The 9,520-nt window shown below is 40.4% G+C and overlaps 1 non-coding gene across 1 annotated transcript; it reads right to left on the bottom strand.

Annotated features, from left to right (window-relative positions):
• Positions 1–2,786: 2,786 nt before the first annotated feature.
• Positions 2,787–2,893, bottom strand: LOC141593228 (small nucleolar RNA R71). The gene has a single exon (XR_012521330.1). It is a non-coding gene; the product is annotated as a small nucleolar RNA R71 (small nucleolar RNA).
• Between the last annotated feature and the right edge of the window lie 6,627 nt (positions 2,894–9,520).

The raw sequence follows: 9,520 nt of genomic DNA, 5'->3' as shown, positions 1-9,520 counted from the left end.
ACGCCCAAATCGATTTTCTAGGGTAAATTTTTTGCCCTAATTCAATCTATCAGATTACCAACAAATTTAAATGGATTCAAGAGGAAATACATACCTTGAGATGACATTATTGTTGATGGCACGAATGGAAGTGAGCAAAGGTCCAACAATGGCGATTTTTGTGGTTTATTTGTGTCGAAAGTTTGAAGATGAATGAGGATGAGATGCGAACAAGCCTCGCGTCTTTTACAGAAAAATAGGGAAGCTCTCTTGGTTCGCCAGGTAGCTCGCGCCTCAATTAGGCCTCCCCCTGCTCTTTCAGCAAAATTTTGGGCTTTGGCTCAATTTCGACATAACAAACTTCAAGTTTTTATTGACGACATTAAGGACCGTCATTTTCTCAAATACAAAAACAAATAGTGAAAATTTAAATTCGCTATTTTCGAAAATTCCAAACGACGGCAATTAAAACCGTCAATTTTCAAAACTAAATAGTGAAAATTCAAATTCACTATTTCTTCAAATTTCAACAATTTTCAAAAATAATAGTGAAGATTCCAAATTCACTATTTCTTTCAAATGTCAATGGCGGCTGATGTGTGTCATTTATATGATGTTTTACACCTCATTTTACACGCATTTCAGAGCTCAATTGTATAGTTTTATGCTACTATTTGCGCCATTCCGTCTACTTTCGTATTTTTATATAATATTGCAGATTTATGCGGAAATGAGTAGAAATCAAGCCGAATCCGTCCCCGAGTACCTTGCATTGCATTTGACGTGAAGTATTTACTCAAGGAACGAGCTTGGTGCGTATTTCGAGGTCCGGAAGACAAATCCACGAGAATTTAGAAGTCAAGTATCAGCTACTTCAGTCGATCGACCACTGCCCTTAGTCGATCGACCAACCCACGAGTTCCAGTAGCTACTTTACACTGCAGTCCAGTCGATCGACCGGTCATAGTGGTCGATCGACCAAGCCGCTAATCTGCGTGAATTAATAGAACGAGGAATAGGAAGCCCATTGTGTTTTAGGTTTTTAGAATAAAGTTACCTGATATTTCTATATAACGTAACCTGACATTAAGCTTTTTACATTCATCTTTTATCAGTCTTAGATCACAAAATTTATTAGGGTTCTTTAGTTTATAATTATTTCTTCCAATAAAAGTTACTTTGGCATTCGGTTTTAGGATCTTTATTTTCTGCAATTCCGTTCGGTATTCTCCTGTTCTTATTTCAGTTTGATCGCTTTATTTCGTTTGTAGTATAGAATTGCTAGAGTAGTAATCCTAAAAGCCAATTATCGTTTATTGTCATTTGTTTATTTAATTATTCAAGCATGAATCCAGTAGTTTTATTCGTTAATCTTGTTGTTGTTTTTATCAGTACCATGAGTAGCTAAATTATTCGTGCTAGGATGTAGGGAACCTGTAGGCTAGGCGGCATTAAAATTAGGATGACCTAAATCGCGCCATGGTCGATCGACTGGCCACGTGAGATATGCTTCGTTTTAATTAATTTAATTTCCATATTTGACGAATCGAGTGCACGCGACTAGTTGAATGCTTAGGATTTGACCGACCCAATAAAGATCGAAAGATAGGGTAGGGAAATATCCTGCCTAATTAAGACGACTGGATTAATGAGATCGAAATATAAGTTAATTTAGCCTTTTAGTCACTTTTCAGGGCGAGAGTTAATATTAGTGATATTAGGGACCTGTAGCGAGATCGAAAGATGCTACCTGTAAGAATGGACCGAGAGGACTTCTTATTTTCCCGTCTCACGTGTTTGTTTTAGACCAATCTAGTATACTGCCGCCGAAACTACAGTGAACCGACCATCTTAGCACCCTTTTTATTCTTGATTTCATCCGTTTAATTAGTTTACTGTGTTTTATTGCCTTTAGCTATAGACCAAATCAAATCAAACTCCCACACACTGTTACATTTGGACTTAAATAGAACAACTATTAATTGCATCGCCTCCCTGTGGTTCGACCCTGACTGCCACTAGCTATAGTTGTTGTTCGGACTATAAATTTATCTTTGGTGCATACAACGACGGGCATCAAATTTTGGCGCCATTGCCGAGGGAGGCAATTGTTTAAAAATTTTAGTTGTTTTTTATTTTAGTCTTTCTCTTAGTTTAAGGGACATCTGTTCCTTAAACTTTTATCCAAATTCTTCTTGTAGTTTCTTCTTATGCGCAGGTCACAGGGCGGTGAATTACTACCATTCGATCCTGAGATTGAGAGAACTTTGCGCGTGAAGAGGAGATTGTTTCAAGAACAACAGTCAGAGGAAGAGCCTGGTTCTCACTCTAGTTTTTACGAGAACGAGCTGTTCGAGGAGGATCCACCTTCATCTCCTGTTTCCACTTCTTCAGTCGAGACCGTCACATCTCCAGATTTTCTAGTCATGGCTGAAGAAGCGAGTATAGCCAGTCACTCTGAGCCGACAGCTGCGAATCTTTATAAAGGATTCACGTTACCCAGGGAGGACAGAAAATTCGAGCCGAAGCCTTCTGATATCAACTTGGTTGAGAGAAACCAATTCGGGGGAGCTGCAAATGAAGATGCAGCCAAGAACATGGAGACATTCATTGATTATTGCTGCTCCATACCCCCACCAACCGGTGTGACCCAGGACCAGGCGAAGGAGACTATGTTCGTATTCTCTCTTCGTGATACTGCAATGGAGTGGTACAGAGACCTGGATCGAGCTGCTAATGGGATCACTGACTGGAATTCGTTGGCTCTAGCATTCTACAAGAAATATTTCTCTGCCTCGAAGATGAATGCCATTAGAGCTCAGATCACAAGCTTTAAACAGGGCCCTGATGAGAATTTTCATGAGGCATGGGTCCGTTTCAAGAATTTGGTGTGAACTATTCCGCACCATGGGTTCGAAAAATGGAGCCTATGCAATCAGTTTTATAATGGGCTCTATGACGATCAGAGGGTGATACTGGATGCGGCAGCTAGTGGCAGATTCCAGGAGAGTGTGGGAGAGACTAAGGGGTGGAAAATTATTGATGATTTAGCCACCCACAAAGCTGAGTATGGAAATTCCAGGGGAAATTAAAGGAGAAGTGCTGAATCCCCTTCTGTAGCTGCGTTAGAAGCTCTTACGGCGAGATTTGATAAGTACGAGTTGGGAGGAGCTTCAAAAGGAGGGATCTATCATGTAAATGCTGTGTTAGACGGTCCTTTCGTCTGCAAAAGATATGGAGCTGAGGGACATGTTTCAAATAATTGTCCTAGTCCCTATGAGTCTTGTGCTGCCTTTCAACATTATAGGCAGACAAACACTTATTTTGAGCCGAATGTCCATCCAAACTTGAGGTGGACTAGCCAGAATGTCCAAAATCCGACTCCACCTACACAGCAGCAGCAGCAGCAAAGTTATGTGCCCCCTCATAAGCAACAACAGTACCAAAAACCTCCCTATGTGCCGCAGCAGCAACAATCCCAAGGCTCCGAATTTGCCGAATTGAAAAATTTGTTGCTGAAAGAGTCTCAAGCTACAGAGGCCGGGATGAAGATGTTGGAGAGCCAAATTGCTCAATTGGCAAGCAAGAATACAACTCGAGCTCCAGGACATTTACCGACGCAAACTGATCAAAAGGAGACCTTAAATGCAATTACCTTGAGGAGTGGGTCTACCCTTGATGGGCCCGCCATGGTCGAAGATGTCACTGAAAAAGATGAGGCGGAACCGAGTCAGAAGAAAGCTGGAACGAACAGTGGAAAGAAAAAGGCGATTACTAGGTATATCAGTCGATCGACTGATATACCCAGTCGATTGACCAGTCCCCGAGAAACAGTAGCCTCTGGTCCTGTAGATGCCAGTCGATCGACTGCACTACCCGGTCGATCGACCGGAAACGCTGCTGATGGTGAGTCTTTTCGTCCTCCAATGCCAAATAACTTGAGGGATCACTTGTTTTGGGGTACGACTACTCCGAAAATATTGGGGCAAGCCGAGTGCTGATGGGTCAGTCCTGGTTCCGAAATATGACCCGACGACGATTAATGGTTCATTTTTGAGACGGTCTGAAGAGGGTTCAAGCTTCAACAAGGAGAAAGTAGTGGATTTTCAGTCTAAGTCCACTGACGCCGGCATGAGAGATTTAGAGGAGAGGGCTAAGTTACTACTTACAGCCCCCTATCTGGAAAGATTGGTGCCGACGAAGGAACAGGTATCGTTTAAAAAATTTGAAAATGTTATTCGTAGTTTAAACGTACAAGTTCCTTTTCTCGAGTTAGTTAATCAAGTGCCTTCTTACATGAAATTTATGAAGCAACTTTTATCTAAAAAGAAGTCACTTGAAACTGTGCACACTGTCGCACTCACTGAGGAGTCATGCTCTTATTTGACCCATACTGCACCTCATAAGCTAGAAGACCCAGGTAGCTTTTTAGTCCCATGTAGTATTGGCACCTTTACTATTGAGAAGGCCTTGTGTGACCTAGGATCTAGCATTAGCGTTATGCCTTTGAGCCTTGCTAGGAAGCTGAAATTGACTAGGTTTGCAGTTACCGACATGACAGTACAGGTGGCTGATCGTTCTGCGGTCCAGCCAATAGGAGTCTTAGAGGACATTCCAGTACAAATAGGAAAGTTCTTCTTCCTTGTTGACTTCGTTGTACTAGATATGCCTGAGGATGCCCACATTCTTATCATATTGGGTAGACCATTTCTGCACACTGCTGGTGCAGTTATAGATGTTGGTTCGGGGACTTTGACCTTCAAAGTAGGGAAACACTCCATTGTCTTTGCCCAGACTGCTAAGAAGAAAGACCCCATGTGGCCTGTCACTTGTAATACGGTTTCTGAAAAGATATCCTATTTTATGCTTTCTGACATGCCTGTCTCTACACCTATTCCTGTTATAACACCTCCGCCCCAGATTTAGAGCAAAGTGGAGGACGATTCTTCTGTTTTAGACATTGCAGGAGCTGGTTTAGGGAAGGAAGAGTCGCATGTTGCTCCAGCTGTGAGGGAGCCAGTCGTTTCAAGAGGCGGTTTAGGATGTCTTAGCTATGGCACTGATGAGGAGCTTGAAGATGAGCCAGTCAAAGTGAGAGAGTCCGACTTGGACTTTGATGAGCCGGACGAGGTCATTGATTGAGGAGATGCTGAAGCAGTTGATCCGTGAAGTTCCGCGGATGTTGGAGTTGAGAAGAGTGCAACTGAGGAGATGAGCACTGTGGAGGCTACTTCTTGTAGTCAGAAGCCAACTAAGTGGACTATTCCGTGGCCGTTCTTGATCAACTATTAGTTGATCAGATGCTTTAAAAACCATTCATTTTATTGCTTTTGTTAGAAACTCTTTTTATTGCTTTCGTGTGCGCGAGTCTTTGCATTTTAATAAGTTTGTTTAGGATTTTATACACTTTAAACTATTGCTTTGGGTTTTGCGCAATTTTGGGCGCGTTATTGTGTGTATTTGCAGGTTTATAGACCATGTTGGCTCAATTTATTGAGCCAATTCGAAGAAATCAGAAACTTACAGCAGGTTTTCCAGTCGATCGACTGACCTATGTAGTCGATCGACTGAGCTAAGCATTTCAGGAGCTTCTGTTCCTGTTCACCCTGGTCGATCGACTGGGTGATGTGGTCGATCGACCACCCTTCGCTGCTGTAACTGTTTTCGATCATTCCTCTGCTGTGTTTGGTCGATTTGCGGAATCAAGGGAGTCTTACCTCCACTCTATTCTCCGCTTAATTTCTGTTTTCTTCCATTTTCTCATTTTCACACATAATTTTACCGTCCCAATTTTGTTTTCTCGTTTTACGCGTGGTATTTTCTGTCTTTTCAGGTACTTAATGGTAGCACTGCTGGCTACCGAAACCTCCTAGCTCACGCTGGTTTGGGGAGGTTTCCTTTTGCTGCGCTTAAAGTCTTGTGAGTTTCCGAGTCCTTACTCCATGTCTTATTTAGTTATAATAACGCAAATTCCCATTTCCTTTTGCTTCATTATATGATTTTGCACAATGAGGACATTGTGTGATTTGGTTTGGGGAAGGGTTTTGCGTAGCATTCACATGTTTTATTGCATTTCTGTTTCACGTTAATTTTAGTTTGAATTTGTTATTTCATTTCCTATATATCTACAAAATTCAAAAAAAATTGAAAAATTTCAAAAAAAAATTTCAAAAAAAAATGCACGTTTATTTTAGCATTTAGGTCGAGTCGGAACGGTAGTATTTCAATGATGACATTGCATTTGCATCCGTTTATGCCTAAGCCTTGCTAATTGACATGTTTTTAGTAGAATCATATATGCATAGTCTACGAGTTTTCGTTAAATATCTAGCTGAACTTGAGACTTGACTTAGATTTTTGGCAAGCTACATCATTTTCTGAGATTTAGATCCTATAACTGGTGTCATCTGTGACCAGTTTATCTAGGATTGTGAGTAGTACTCCTTATAAGACATGTTACATCAATTTGCATAAATATGAACTTGATCTGCTTAATACCTGTATGCATTCGGTGTGGTTTGTTGACACATGTGGAAGAGGTTCCCCCTTTATTCATTTTGCCCATAAGCCCCACACTGCCAAAAATAGCCTTTTTGTCCCGTTACTACATCCTACACTTAGCCTGCCCTTGTCAAGCTAGTAGTTTATGTTCTTGGGTTTGTTACTACGTTTTTGGTGGCATTTGCTCATTTTGAGATGATGATTGGGAAGATGAAAAAGGAATGAAGGAGAGAAAATAAATAGAATTGAAAAAGAAAAAAAGAGAAGAAAAAATGATTCGAAAAAAAGAGAAAAAAAAAGAAACGCGTGCAGTAGAGGGCGGTCGATCGACTGCCCATCGTGGTCGATCGACTGAAGCCCGAGAAATAAAAAAAAAATCATCAATTCGCATGATTTAAAGTCTTTATTTTATGGCGATTTTTGCTCCCATGTTGCAATTATATCTTATGGGGAGTTGATTATATCGGAGATTGTGAGATTTGTGCTTGCCATTAGCACTGTTTCGATTGAAATTTTGAGCAAGAAGTTGGATGTTGTAACTAATTTGGTTCCCTTAGTTACTAGCTTGGCTTCTAACTCTGTTTTTATCCAAATTTATCTTAGGCTCTTCTTACCCATACCTCACATATCCATATTTCCTCTGCATGTGTCATGGTCTTCTGTTTGGATGGAATGCATATGTATGGTTGTAGAGATTACTTTCATATTATATTGCAGACATGTTCTTGTAGGTCGTAGTTAGGTGAGAGTCACTACAAAATGAATTTTTTCTATCTTTTACATATACTCACCTGTATTTATTGAGTGATTTGAGCGACCCGTGAGAGTCCATAATGATAAGTCTCTAAAGTTGACGGTTCAGCGGGTTTTTAACGGCTTCATAACTCGTTTGCATGATTCATATTACTAATTGATTGTTAGTTATTGCATTAAATTGGTTTAGGCTATTCAGTTTGCATTTCGCTCTGAGGTTGAACTCGTTCCATTAGGTTTTTAGGATCGAGTCTAGTTCTTGCTTGGGGATAAGCAAGGGTTTGGTTTGGGGAATTTTGATGCGTGTCATTTATATGATGTTTTACACCTCATTTTACACGCATTTCAGAGCTCAATTGTGTAGTTTTATGCTACTATTTGCCTCATTTCGTCTACTTTCGTATTTTTATGTGATATTGCAGATTTATGCGGAAATGAGTAGAAATCAAGCCGAATGCGTCCCCGAGTACCTTGCATTGCATTTGACGTGAAGTATTTACTCAAGGAACGAGCTTGGTGCGCATTTCGAGGCCCGGAAGACAAATCCACGAGAATTTAGAAGTCAAGTATCAGCTACTTTAGTCGATCGACCGCTGCCCTTAGTCGATCGACCAACCCACGAGTTCCAGTAGCTACTATACACTGCAATCCAGTCGATCGACCGGTCATAGTGGTCGATCGACCAAGCCACTAATCTGCGTGAATTAATAGAACGAGGAATATGAAGCCCATTGTGTTTTAGGTTTTTAGAATAAAGTTACGTGATATTTCTATATAACGTAACCTGACATTAAGCTTTTTTCATTCAGCTTTTATCAGTCTTAGATCACAAAATTTATTAGGCTTCTTTAGTTTATAATTATTTCTTCCAATAAAAGTTACTTTGGCATTCGGTTTTTGGATCTTTATTCTCTGCAATTCCGTTCGGTATTCTCCTGCTCTTATTTCAGTTTGATCGCTTTATTTCGTTTGTAGTATAGAATTGCAAGAGTAGTAGTCCTAAAAGCCAATTATCGTTTATTGTCATTTGTTTATTTAATTATTTCAAGCATGAATCCAGTAGTTTTATTCGTTAATCTTGTTGTTGTTTTTATCAGTACCATGAGTAGCTAAATTATTCGTGCTAGGATGTAGAGAACCTGTAGGTTAGGCGGCATTAAAATTAGGATGACCTAAATCACGCCATGGTCGATCGACTGGGTTGCCTGGTCGATCGACTGGCCACGTGAGATATGCTTGGCTTTAATTAATTTAATTTCCATATTTGACGAATCGAGTGCACGCGACTAGTTGAATGCTTAGGATTTGACCGACCCAATAAAGATCGAAAGATAGGGAAAGGAAATAGCCTGCCTAATTAAGACGACTGGATTAATGAGATCGAAAGATAAGTTAATTTAGCCTTTTAGTCACTTTTCAGGGCGAGAGTTAGTATTAGTGATATTAGGGACCTGTAGCGAGATCGAAAGATGCTACCTGTAAGAATGGACCGAGAGGACTTCTTATTTTCCCGTCTCACGTGTTTGTTTTAGACCAATCTAGTATACTGCCGCCGAAACTACAGTGAACCGACCATCTTAGCACCCTTTTTATTCTTGATTTCATCCGTTTAATTAGTTTACTGTCTTTTATTGCCTTTAGCTATAGACCAAATCAAATCAAACCCCCACACACTGTTACATTTGGACTTAAATAGAACAACTATTAATTGCATCGCCTCCCTGTGGTTCGACCCTGACTGCCACTAGCTATAGTTGTTGTTCGGACTATAAATTTATCTTTGGTGCACACAACGACGGGCATCAGCGGCACATAAATTGTCACTTCAAAAATGATAGTGAAGATTCCAAATTCACTATTTCTTTCAAATGTCAACGGCGGCACATAAACCGTCACTTCAAAAATAATAGTGAAGATTCCAAATTCACTATTTCTTTCAAATGTCAACGGCGGCACATAGACCGTCACTTCAAAAACGAGTATCGAAAATTCCAAATTTGCCATTCCTTTAAATGTCAACGGCGGCACATAAACCGTCACTTCAAAAACGAGTAGCGAAAATTCCAAATTCGCCATTCCTTTAAACGTCAACGGCGGCACAAACCGTCACTTCAAAAACGAGTAGCGAAAATTTTTCCGAATTCCAAATTCGCCATTCCTTCAAATGCCAACAATAGGCTTCCTCGCGGGACCCACTTATTTCAACGACGGTGATAGTGAAATTCAAGTTCACTATTTCCACAGCAGCATCCTAAGTTTGCTACTTTCAAAACAATCCCATTCGACG

The sequence above is a fragment of the Silene latifolia genome, chromosome 7, assembly GCF_048544455.1.
Source record: "Silene latifolia isolate original U9 population chromosome 7, ASM4854445v1, whole genome shotgun sequence".
Lineage (NCBI taxonomy): Eukaryota > Viridiplantae > Streptophyta > Magnoliopsida > Caryophyllales > Caryophyllaceae > Silene > Silene latifolia.
The sequence above is the reverse complement of the archived record's forward strand: the minus strand, read 5'-3'. Positions and strand labels throughout refer to the sequence as shown.